This window comes from Amblyomma maculatum, chromosome 8, assembly GCF_055883805.1.
Source record: "Amblyomma maculatum isolate TAMU_Amacu chromosome 8, ASM5588380v1, whole genome shotgun sequence".
In the NCBI taxonomy this organism is placed as follows: domain Eukaryota; kingdom Metazoa; phylum Arthropoda; class Arachnida; order Ixodida; family Ixodidae; genus Amblyomma; species Amblyomma maculatum.
In genome coordinates, this window is record NC_139351.1 from 73404566 (window position 1) to 73417060 (window position 12495).

Consider the following 12495-nt stretch of genomic DNA (forward strand, 5'->3'; position numbering starts at 1 on the left):
CATATGCCGAACCAGGCTCGGCTACCTCTGCTGCCCTAATTAACTCCATCGACCAACAGCACATGATCTGGACTGTCCTGACTTGGCGATCGTCCGCTCCATATACACATCTCGGCGTGAGAAGACTGGACAGCTACCAGTAGCTCCCAGTATCGAAGTCAAGTGCATGTTTAGTGCGCTGCTGGACTGCATGTCGGCGTTTGGCGCCCTGAACCTCACCTAACCACCAACTTCCGCTCTAGGCTTAAGGTCAACCTTATGAATAAACATTTGTGTATGTATTTCTGACCTCCGAATTTAGTACCGTTGTGATGGTACGGTTGGTCGAATAGGCCCCCGATTTGTGGCACCATCTTTGACCCGCTGGGCTGATGTTTTGTCCTACCTAAATACGTTCTGAACTAGCTAAGGATCTGATGCGGAAATTGAATAGATAAAACTGCACTGCTGCTGATTCCGAGTACACGGATTCGATCCCGATTATTTCAATAAGCTCGGATAGTTTGTTGTTTAACGCAAAAACGCTATAAAGTCGTGGACAGTCGTTCTTCATTGTAGTGATCATCACAATATCTCTTGGCTGAGAACATGAAACACCTGTCGGTACAACTCGCGTGTTACATTCTCCACACCGAATCCAATTCAGATTATCCGCACTGGTCCACGTGGTTGTGACCTCAAGAATGAATTAAACAATTGGGGCTGATCAAAAATATTAAAGACTGGACAAGACGCTTGGCGGTTGGGGTTGAACGCCTGAGTGGTTTTGCTCTAATAAGAGGGAAGGGCCTTCAGAGGCATCGTTCATGATGATGTTGGCTGAGGGAAGTAGATAGATATGATTGTTTGCCGCTGACATTAGCAAAACAGTTCTGGTACACTTCTTCGAGAATAAATTCAAACATGAAATACTATGCAAAAGGATGCGTTATAACAACAGCAGTTCATTTAGATTACCAGCCTTTAACCGAATGTTCCGCCGTAAAATTTGCTTTCATAAATGTGCATGTAGCACATTGTAGGACTTGATATGCAAAATATTGATTTCCGATTAATATTTGATTTTACACTTGCTGAGAGCACCTATATAGGCTACATACTCAATAAAGCTGGCATTTTGAAGAATGCTAATTGGTTTATATCTTGAAAAAAAAAGTGAGCATGTAAACTATAAAATCCTGTTTTTCATAGTTTAAAATAATTGAAAATAGTTATTTCGAACTAGCAAAAACATGATATTATATTTACACTGAGCCAACCCTAGCAATGCTTTTGTGCCGCTGTCTTAGCAGAAAAGGCGGTTACATATTCGCTCATTTCCTAGGAAGGAACCTTAACGGGCAAGTGTACGGCAGTGAAAGGAACGATCAACCGCTGACATTTCTTGTTGCTCTGGTCGGGGTTAGAGAAAACGGCATATTATCATGTAGTGGTGCCAAGGCCGTAGACACCAAAAGAGAACACAGGCGTGATAGTACTGAAATTAACTCTTTATTGGGCTGATTTGCGCCCGCAAAAGTACTAAGCAACTAGGCGGCGATAGCGAAAAACGTGCTCGTCGACCGTCGAACTAGGAATGCCTATGGAACGCGTTAACGCTCGGCGCATTTTGCGCGACAAATAAACTGATTAAGGTGCGTCTCGCGACATCGGAGCATTAACAAAAAATTAATATGCATGCCAGAATGACAGTGATAAGGCCGCATGCCGGCGACTGATAAAGAACAACGCAGTTTTGAAGGTTTCGCGGCAATATTTTCGGAATAAAGTTCTGTATCAAAATTCCGCAACATTGAAACCCATTGTCATTGCCATTATCTTTGACCTCTTGGATCTCAATACAAAGAACGTCTAAAAATATTTTCTAAGGAAGCATCCTTTCAGTTTCAAATCAAATATATATACGTTTAAAGCTGTAGTAAAGCACCACAGGAAGCGTGGGCTATTTAGGCAGCACTGCGTTAGTGACACCAAATAAGGAGCGTTAGGTGCAGATTTCAAAATATCCCATGGCTAAATTTATTTTAGTTTCGGGATAATGTGATCTCCATGAAGGTCCCAGCAAATTAGCTATAAATTATAGTTATGAGAAAACCTAAAATTAGCATCGAAACACAGCAACAAATAAATGAATCAGACGTGAAGCGCCTTATTTACTAATGAGCGAACAGCTGCCGAAATCTTTGTCTGGTATTCGTGACGGCCGCATTTTATGTGATCCTTCAGCGTAGGGTGTAAAATGTCGGGAAGGTAAAAATTATGCAAGGCATTGGCATCGCTTTGCTTATATATTTACTTTTACCAGGTTTACGTCTTTGTATAGCGCACTGAATTACGGACAATACGGCCGTCACGCAGGCTAGTTAAAGATCTGGCCGGCTCTACATCTAATGTCGCAATGTATACTTAAATCGCACAGTGTTACCGAAACCCCGAAGACGACGAAGCACAGTAGCATTGAATAAGGCGATGGTGTTACTCAGGATTGAGCAAGCGGTCTGGGCTCCATTGCTGTTGCGCTAGTTCTCCCATTACCCTGCTGAGCGGAGGGGTCTCCTGCGGCCTTTCCCATGTGTTTAAAGATGTGATGTGAGTGAATGAGCCAAGTAAGTACTTCATGCAGTACATCTCAACACGCAATTTGAGCGCAGTCTTATGTCTCGGCCATCTGACTTTTTTTTTGGAGTCCAAAGTTTCATCTAACGTCCCCGCTCAGACATCAGCAAGGCCAAAAGCCGGAATTAAGGCTCCTCTATGGTGAGGAAGTCTCGGGATAATGTCACATCTGCCCTCCTAGTCACAACATCCTGACAGACCATCTGCACCGCCGCTAGTCTACGGGCTTTTGACCCCAAGACTGTGGCCCCGTTCCGTGCCGATGGCTTGGATGACGTTGAAGACTGGATCCGACATTGTGAACAGGTTCCTAGCCACAACCAGTGGACATCTGGTAAATGTCCGCAAAACATTTATTCTCCCTGAAGACAGCGGCAAAGTACTGGTTCGAGAACCACCGAGCTTTGCCGACATTGAGGACACGTTCAAGAGCTTACTGGTAAGCATGATTACAAACCAGCCCCGACTACAGCATGCAGATCTGCCTCAACTGATACTCAGGGTCCAGAAGCGAGCGTCACAAGCTTCACCGACGAAATGCGCATAAATGCATACGTCACCCGATAGTCTACAAAGAGAAAATGGCACATGTTTACGGGCCATAAAAGCTTTGGTGGTCTAATCGCACTCGTCCGACTACAGCTGGCTGTTTCGGCGCTGAAGTGATTACTGTCGTGCGTGCGTACGCCACAAGGACCAGTTACTATCAATAACTGGACAATTCGTGGACATGTCGAGCGTTGCTTCCTTTAACATAGATGGTGTTGGCCTCGTCAATATCCACGTAATTATCCGCGAAGTCATGCGAGAAGAGGTTAAAGAGATTTTTCCCATTTCCTGAGCAACATTCCGCAGAAATTGTCGGAGCAGCTGATTAGGAAGACGCCAACACGAATTTGCTTCCAAAATAATCCCAGCTGTTGCTATGGACACACAATTGATGGTGGGCTAAGGCGCTGTTACTCGTCATCGCCTCCAGGTATTCGGCAACCCCCGTGGGCCGACGATTCCTGCTCTCAACGACGCGAATTTCTGTCAGTGTGAAGCATACGCGGAGCGACGAGAAAGAACTAGGCTTGACATCTGGAGAGCGGCTACCAAGTGGTCATTGTGTTTCCAATGCGGGAGCCGGAAAATATGTACCGTCGCTTCCCATATCAAGACCTCGTCTTCGAGGACTGAGCGGACGCGATCCACACCGCTATTAACGTGTCGAGCCACCATTAACATTTCAGATTTACTTTAGACGTCCTTCGTAAGCAGTATAAGATCCATTAAATGCATTGCACTCGTCGTCACCACGTCGCCATTATTCCTTCGCTACCAACCAGCTGTGAGGTCCCCTGCTCTATTCCCCGCCCAGAAAACTAAGTACTACGAAGGCTGTGCTTACCGCCAAATTATTCGCTGCTAGTTCAAATGCAGGCTTTAAACAACAAGGCCGACATATCATCAAAGATACCCGCAACGGCCAAGTAGAAACACAAGATCCGGACAAAATGAGAAAAGAGCCTGCCATCTGACGGGTAGCAGTTAGATAAAAAAAATGTCAACCATGTGTAATATATGTCGAACTATGAGCTTTTCTTCTTTTACGCACTTTTGATACAAACTTGGTTACTTTAGGTGGCGAGAGGCTTATGGGTAATGCGGTTACTTATAACCTAGCTCAAAGAAACTTGCAGGAAACATCTATGACATTACCCTCATCTTCCTCCTACCTATAGACCATTTTAGGACCCTTGGAGAAACAGGTTTGACTGGGCTGTTAAGGGGGAAAGTCGTCAATATTTTCCTGCGCTAGGATAACAGCCAGCTCCCCTATATGGCAGCATCATTCACCCTTTTGTAAAAGCATGTATAGTAAAAGCTTATCTTGTCTTCAAAAACAGCAACAAGTTCCCTGATTCCACAATGACAAATTACTTTGAGATAGGCCAGCCACCGCCAACCGACACTTTGCTCAACCTGTAACGGTAAGCATTATCTTCTTGGATTAGTATAACGGTGTGTGCCCTTGGTGCGGCGAGACCATCACATCATACCACGTTAGTTGAGGATACTCTAGTCATAAACACCAAAGACTAGTGGGAGACCAGCCTGATGAAGTCATATTTGCAGACAGCGAAAACGTGTGTACGAAGCCAGAGCTGAAAGTTGTGGCTGAAAGTTTGGGGCAATAGTAGGATTGATTCACTCGTGCTAGTGTGCGCGTACACATCAAATGGAAATGCTGGCTCATCGTGAAAACAGGGATGATGTCGTCTCGGAGGTCGGAGAGCACGACTAGAAGCTAGACTCGGTCGCCGTTGCTCGGGTTCTTCAATAGGATGCTACTGCGGATACAAAAAGATGAAGGGTTGCGGGAAAACTGTAAGGGTATGTTGGAAGCTCGGCTCTCGAGATATCTGAGCACAGGCCGTATATCCAAGTCAACTTATTGTCTTGCTTTAAGGTCAGCATCGCTGATTAGACCGAGGAAGCCAATGTCCTCATCGGAGTTGAAGTCTGCTAACTCTATGGGTGCGCGCGAGAGCGTGTCTGCGTCTGCATGCTCACGGCCAGACTAGTAAACTATCGTATAGTACAGTTCCTGACAGCGGAGGCTCCACCATGCTAGGCGGCCGTACGGCTCCCGGAGGTTGGCCAGCCAGCTCAAGGCATGATGATCGGTAACTACTTTAAAGCTGCAGCCGTAGATGTAAGAATGAAATTTCATCGTAGCCCACACGACTGCGAGACACTCCTTTTATCCGATGTCGAGTAGTTAATTTTGGCACGTGAGAGAGTGCGTCTAGCAAAAGCGAACAGGCGTTTGACGCCCTCTTAGTGTTGGACGAGGACAGCTCCAAGACCGATATAGTTGGCGTTGGTGTGGATTTCAGTGTGGGCGTCCTCTTCAAACTGCGACAGCGCTGGAGTAGGTTTTGTAATAGGACAAGCAGTTCTACAAAAGCCTCTTTCTGCTCCTCAGTCCCACACAAACGGTATATAGTTGCGGGTTAAACGGGTTAGCGGTTCGGCAATCTTTGAGAAATCGGCAATAAATTGTCGGTAGTAGGAACACAGACTGTCACCCGTTAATAATTAGGGGGTATTATTAACGATGCGCCCTTAACGGTGCGCACACTCCCAGACACCCTTAGAGTGAGTGGGGGTAGCTGTTCCGGTCGCAAAGGAGATGCCCTCGACCTGCGTGGCAAGCTCAGCCGGAATTCAACTACCTTGTAGTGACAGAAGGGGGTGGTCGTTTGGTGCCCAGCGGTCGCCGGTTCAAACCAGAGAAAGGATCGGAGTCAGAAGTAACAAACAAAACACAATTTATGCGCAGCAAGAGACGATACAACGGAACGCACAAGATAACTTGAAATGCACAGACGAGAGGTTCACAGAATAACAGACGCTAAGCATGCAACTACAGAATGATTCAATAACACAGGCTTTACAACAAATCAAACACGAGAGAGTTACATAAACAAACACTAAATTGTTCACCGGGCACTGTTGCAGTCCGACGCCTCAAGAGTCACGATGTGGCCGCCATACGAGACGAGCGCCGCTCCCTTGAAAGTCCGTGGGCTTGCCAGCAGAGGGTGATCCCCGGGAGTTCAGCCGAAGCACAGGCGAGCACGTCGCAAAACACTGACGAACTGACTGACTGACTGACTGACTCAACAAGCGGCGCGGTCGCTTTAAATAGGGCGCGCCGCGTCTGTTTGCTAACATGCGCCAAAGCTAGCGCGCACACACACTTAGCTTCGCTCGTTATAGCGCTCTCTCTTCCTCCTGTCGAGCCGCGCGTCGCCATTGGCCAGGTCCCATAGAAGATGCTGGAATTTTCTGGCTGATTCCAGTCCGATGAACCACCGTCCTCCCCGGGCAATGGGAAAGAGGGTGACGGCAACGCGTAAAAAGCTACGCGCTCTCCCGCGCGGGGAAGGGGGGCTTTTCTCTACATGCTTTCTACGCGACGCCGTGCGGGCCTCGCGCCGTACCGGCTTGATGAAAATGGGCGCCGATTTCGTGACACTGCCCCTCCCTTAAAGAATATTGTCCCAAAATATTCACAACCACAAACATCGCGCGCAAATGCATGCGCTCACAAGTATATGGGGCAAATGACCATGTCACACACATTGCACAAATTTCACAAACTGCAATAACACATTACGAAATTCACACATCAATGCCATGATGTTCACAAACATAGCACCACGCTGCCGTCAGATACAAAAAAAAAAAATCAACAACACACCGCTTTTCAAATGCGAAGCGCACGAACCTAAATTCTGAGCGTAATTACAGCCCGCGATCAGTGTGTGACACGCTTCTGTCCGCCAGAGATTCTGCCTTCGCTCTAGGCTCTCGCATTTGAGACACTTCTGTGTTCCCCGATCGGGCTACTGAAAATTCCCAGAGGCATGACTTATCCTCTTGCAAAGCACACAACCAATGTGTGCCGATAATTGCCCCTACAACCAGTAGCGCCGACGGATACACGGGAACCTGTGCTAATGCGCACAGACCAACAAAAAGAATCACTGTAATAGTGTTCTTTCCTGGGCACCGGTATTCCTTCCGCTGAAGGTGAAGTATTCCAAGTAACGCCCCCATAAGTAGGACAAACACTTGGGCTACCTGCATCACTGACGGCCTAGGCATTCCTGACTTAATTTTCTGAGCCGTCCCTTTCTTTTCAGTTTCCTCCTGGGAGGCTTCCCTTTGTTTATTCTTGTCTCGAGGCTTTTCTTCCGGCTTCTCATGGCCTTGCTTTCCTCGCCTTGGCTTTTCCTTTTTAGATTCCTTGCAGCGCACAGGCGCGGCACCTTGATCAGGATCCTCGGGAAATTTTGCGCCCTTGATATTTCCCAACACCAAATCATAGATAGGACGCTCCATGCACAGGGCTGTCAGTTTTCCAGAATAATATGGCGTCTGCCTTCCAATTTTGCCTGAGGCAGCAATTGAATTGAGCCGTCAATCAACCTCACAGGGCATTTCTCACCAGTCAGATCATTCTCATGAATCAAACTGCGTTTAATAATTACGGCACTGCTACCTGTATCTCGTAGCACAGAAACTGATTTTCCTTTTATCTTTCCCCTCGAAACCGGCATCCAATTCACGGCAGATCCAGGTTGGGCATGTACTACGGCGTTCACCACCCGGATTTTCTTCTCCTTCTTCCGATTAACCCCTCTCTCTGCTTCCTCCTCCTCTTGGCCGTGCACCACGCGGACTTTCTTGCCGTTCTTAAGCTCAACAAAGCCATCGGCATCTTCTTCCTCCAGGCGATATTCCGACTCTGACGGAGTCCTCGCGCATGCCGCCTGCGGAGCTGCCTTGTCACCGTCCGGACACGACATTGCTTTGTGGCCCTTCTGTCCGCATTTCCAACACGAGGATGGATTGTTGGTTACAATTTTGCGGCAGTTAGGTGCGATGTGGCCTAGTTGTCCGCAGAGATAACACCTCGGGGTTGACTTCACGCTAGGTTGTGTCTGCCGGAATTCGGGCTTTCGAGGGGTTTCAGAATTTACAATTTTGCTCAAATTTTCGCCTCCCTGGGCTTCCAAATATTGGTCTGCCAGTTCCATCATTTCTTCCAGGTTATTCGCTTTTCTTTCTTTTAAATAAAGCGACAGACCAGGGTGACAGCTGCCCAGGAATTGCTCCTTAATTAGGAGTTCGCGAAGTGCGCCATACTTTAGTTGAATTTTTGAGAGTTCAGTCCAGCGGTCGAAATAATGACTCTGTCGCGCAACATAATGTGTTGCCGTTTCACCGTCCATGGGCTTTCCAGTCCTGAACTTCTCACGAAACCCATCCGTCGTAAATCTAAACCTTTTAAGTAACGCAGCTTTCAATTTGTTATAGCTGCCTGCATCCTCAGGAGGAAGTCTTCCAAACACACCTAATGCTTCGCCGCTAAGGCAAGTGCTCAAGATGGTAGCACATTCACTGTCTGTCCAATTTGCATTTATGGCGATCCTTTCAAAACGCAAGAGGAACGCGTCGAGACCGTCTCTTCTCTCGTCGTATTTCGGGATCAATTTACTTGCGTCTATCCGCAATCTGCTATGTCCTTCACTGGAGCTATGCACTTCAGTTAAACCGTTATTGTTCCCTGAGTTTTGAAGCTGAAGTTTCATAGTAAGTAATTCCTTTTCTCGCTGAAATTCCTCTTCACGCTCCTTTCTAGCCTTCTCTCTTTCTTCCTCGGCTTCCTTTCGAGCCCTCTCTCGTTCTTTTTCTGCTCTCTCTCGTTCCTTTTCTTCTCTCTCTCTTTCTTCCTTTTCTCTCTGGCTAACCCATTTGCGCAGTTCGGCACCGGACAACCCCAGCTGGGTGCCAGCCTCAACCAACTCTCTCAGATTCATATCTGAAGCGCGAACCGTCTGGGTGTAGCCTAAACACTGCTTAGCGAACTTCGCCTAAACGCTTCCGCGCGGCACAAAATCTCGCTATCGCTCTGCTGCTACACAGTTTACGACCTCTTCGTAAACACTTCTAACTCGTTCTCCGTCCTCTGAGCTTGAATGCACCAGACGTCCTGTCGGGGACGCCAGAGTGATTGTCACCCGTTAATAATTAGGGGGTATTATTAACGATGCGCCCTTAACGGTGCGCACACTCCCAGACACCCTTAGAGTGAGTGGGGGTAGCTGTTCCGGTCGCGAAGGAGATGCCCTCGACCTGCGTGGCAAGCTCAGCCGGAATTCAACTACCTTGTAGTGACAGAAGTGGGGTGGTCGTTTGGTGCCCAGCGGTCGCCGGTTCAAACCAGAGAAAGGATCGGAGTCAGAAGTAACAAACAAAACACAATTTATGCACAGCAAGAGACGATACAACGGAACGCAAAAGATCACTTGAAATGCACAGACGAGAGGTTCACAGAATAACAAACGCTAAGCATGCAACTACAGAATGATTCAATAACACATGCTTTACAACAGATCAAACACGAGAGAGTTACATAAACAAACACCAAATTGTTCACCGGGCACTGTTGCAGTCCGACGCCTCAAGAGTCACGATGTGGCCGCCATACGAGACGAGCGCCGCTCCATTGAAAGTCCGTGGGCTTGCCAGCAGCGGGTGATCTCCGGGAGTCCAGCCGAAGCACAGGCGAGCACGTCGCAAAACACTGACGAACTGACTGACTGACTGACTGACTGACTCAACAAGCGGCGCGGTCGCTTTATATAGGGCGCGCCGCGTCTGTTTGTTAACATGCGCCAAAGCTAGCGCGCACACACAATTAGCTTCGCTCGTTATAGCGCTCTCTCTTCCTCCTGTCGAGCCGCGCGTCGCCATTGGCCAGGTCCCATAGAAGATGCTGGAATTTTCTGGCTGATTCCAGTCCGATGAACCACCGTCCTCCCCGGGCAATGGGAAAGAGGGTGACGGCAACGCGTACAAAGCTAGGCGCTGTCCCGCGCGGGGAAGGGGAGTTTTCTCTACATGCTTTCTACGCGACGCCGTGCGGGCCTCGCGCCGTACCGGCTTGATCGAAATGGGCGCCGATTTCGTGACACAGACCCAGAAAGCGTTTGAATGCTTTCCTTGTAGCAGGAACAGGAAAGTCGGCTACGGCGGCAGTTTTGTCAGGGTGAGAGCGGATACCCTCGGCGTTCACAAGGTGGCCAAGAAACATGAGGTGTTCGTATTCCAAGTGACATTGTTCAGGCTTCAGCATTAAATTGGCCGAGTACAGAGCATCTAACACTGTTCGGAGGCGTTGGAGTTGGTGGTACGAATATTTCAGAAAACACGTCATCTATGTACACTACAGAGTATTGTCATTTAAGGCCAGCTAGAACAGTGTCCATCATCCATTGGAACGTCGCCAGCACTGAAAATTGACCAAAAGGCAGTACCTTAAATTTATAGAGATCATCGGGTGAGATGAAAGCTGTTTATTCACGATCCCATTCATCCACGTCTATCTGCCAATACCACCTTTTTATGTCGATCGAGGGAAAGTACTTGGCTTGGCACATTACGTCTAGTGAGTCATCGATACGGGGCAGTGGATAAACGTCCTTTTTAGTAATGGTATTCGGCTTCCTGTAATCGACACAATGGCGCAGAGTCCCATCTTTTTCTAGCGAAACCGACATGCGACGACCAAGGGCTGTAAATGGTTTTAAAATGCCGTCATTTTGCATCTCTTTCACTTGGGTTTGCATGATATCGCGTTCTTTTAGTTCTAATCGGTATGGCTGTCGGCATATCGGGCAGCCATCATCGGACGTAATTATTCGGTGTTTCGCGATAGGAGTTGTACTTTGGACGAAGACGCGAAACAGGATCTATAGTCGAGCAATAAAGAACGGTGTTCACAAGGCTGTATCGCCGACAGCTAGGGGCTGATATCAATAATCTAAAGATGTGCCCGGACGTAGCACAGCTACAGCCGCGGCAAACTCAGTACACATCGGTAACACGTTCAGCGAACGCGATGACAGTAGCGCGGAAAAAGTGTCGAGCCTCAGCGGTAAAATATGTTACCAGTATTTCCGACTGGCCGTAAGCGATGTTGATGAGTCTTCGAGCTTAACATACACCGTGCGTCAACAGAAGTGGCAGATTGCTCTCGTCGACTGTTGTTCCGTCACGTAACCCGTCGCATTCATCAGTGACAAAGACACTGACACTCTGGAAGGATCAAAACGCTACCTGCAGAAATGCGAAGTGCGGACCTGCTTTGACGAACATCAACGTTGTCATCGACATTCTCTGAAGACATTTCCACGGTTTGCTGTCTCAGGTTCATGATGGTGCAGTACTCGCGAAAAATGTCAACGCCGGGAATCACGTCACTTGAACATTCAGGGACAACCATACTGCTGACGTCGAATGTGGAGTCTCGAATCTATCCTGGCAGTGCACTATCCAAGCGGAGTTATAACTAGGGCGCCGCCAGCCATGCAAATCTGCGTACAGACCATTGTGTCGTTACTTTCTTATCATGCATCACTAACTTGCCACTTAAAATGTAGAAATCTGCTCGAGTGTCCTCCAATGCTCTAATGTCCTGACCGTTCAAAAGCACAGGTGTGTCTAGCGATAACGGATCACGGAAATTAGGTGCTGTCGTCGTGTTCGTTGGAGTTTCATCCGCCAATGTCCGCGTTATCGGGAGCTCTTTATCACGTCAATATGTAGCGGCCACGCCCCAGGTAGCCACGCTCGTTCATTTTTCACGGCACCGTCTTCGTCACCGACCCTACACCGCTCTCGACGAGTTCGAGATTTGCGGAGAAAGTGATGGCGTAGGGGGACGGCGATCTGGACTGTCGTCGCGTTATTGTCATGGATAGAAAGTGCTGCTGTGTCACACACTCCTCAATGACACGCGAAAGTTTGCCAAACCGTGGGGACGAGCGCTGGCCGGAAAGCTCCGCAGTCCAAGCTTTTGACATAGGCACTGGCGGTAAAAAGGACCAGGCTCCACGCAGTGACAGCATAACCGCCTTCGGTCGGGGGAACGCCAGATATCCGCTTGGCGCAGAAGGTACTATCATTGTGCGTATAACGCACTGTCTCCACGGAAGGTGGTTGAATAGGAGGGACAGGAAAAAAAGGTTGCAAAAGTCGGAGTAGGTCGCCGGAACATATCAGCTTGGTAGGCCGGACATACTCCGTCGAGAAGGGCTACGGTACGTCAACCAGCAATGAATTCACATTACGTGCACCTCGTCGCGAACGATGCTAACAATAGAGCCGGCCGTTGGTTTTGGCACACCACAAAACCTCTGCAGCTGTTCACGTACAATGGAACGGACCATTTCGCTTAACAGGTCAGTGTTGTGGCTGACATCCGGGAGGGACTCCGTTACTGAAGCGGCGACGACAGGTATGTGGTACACGGTG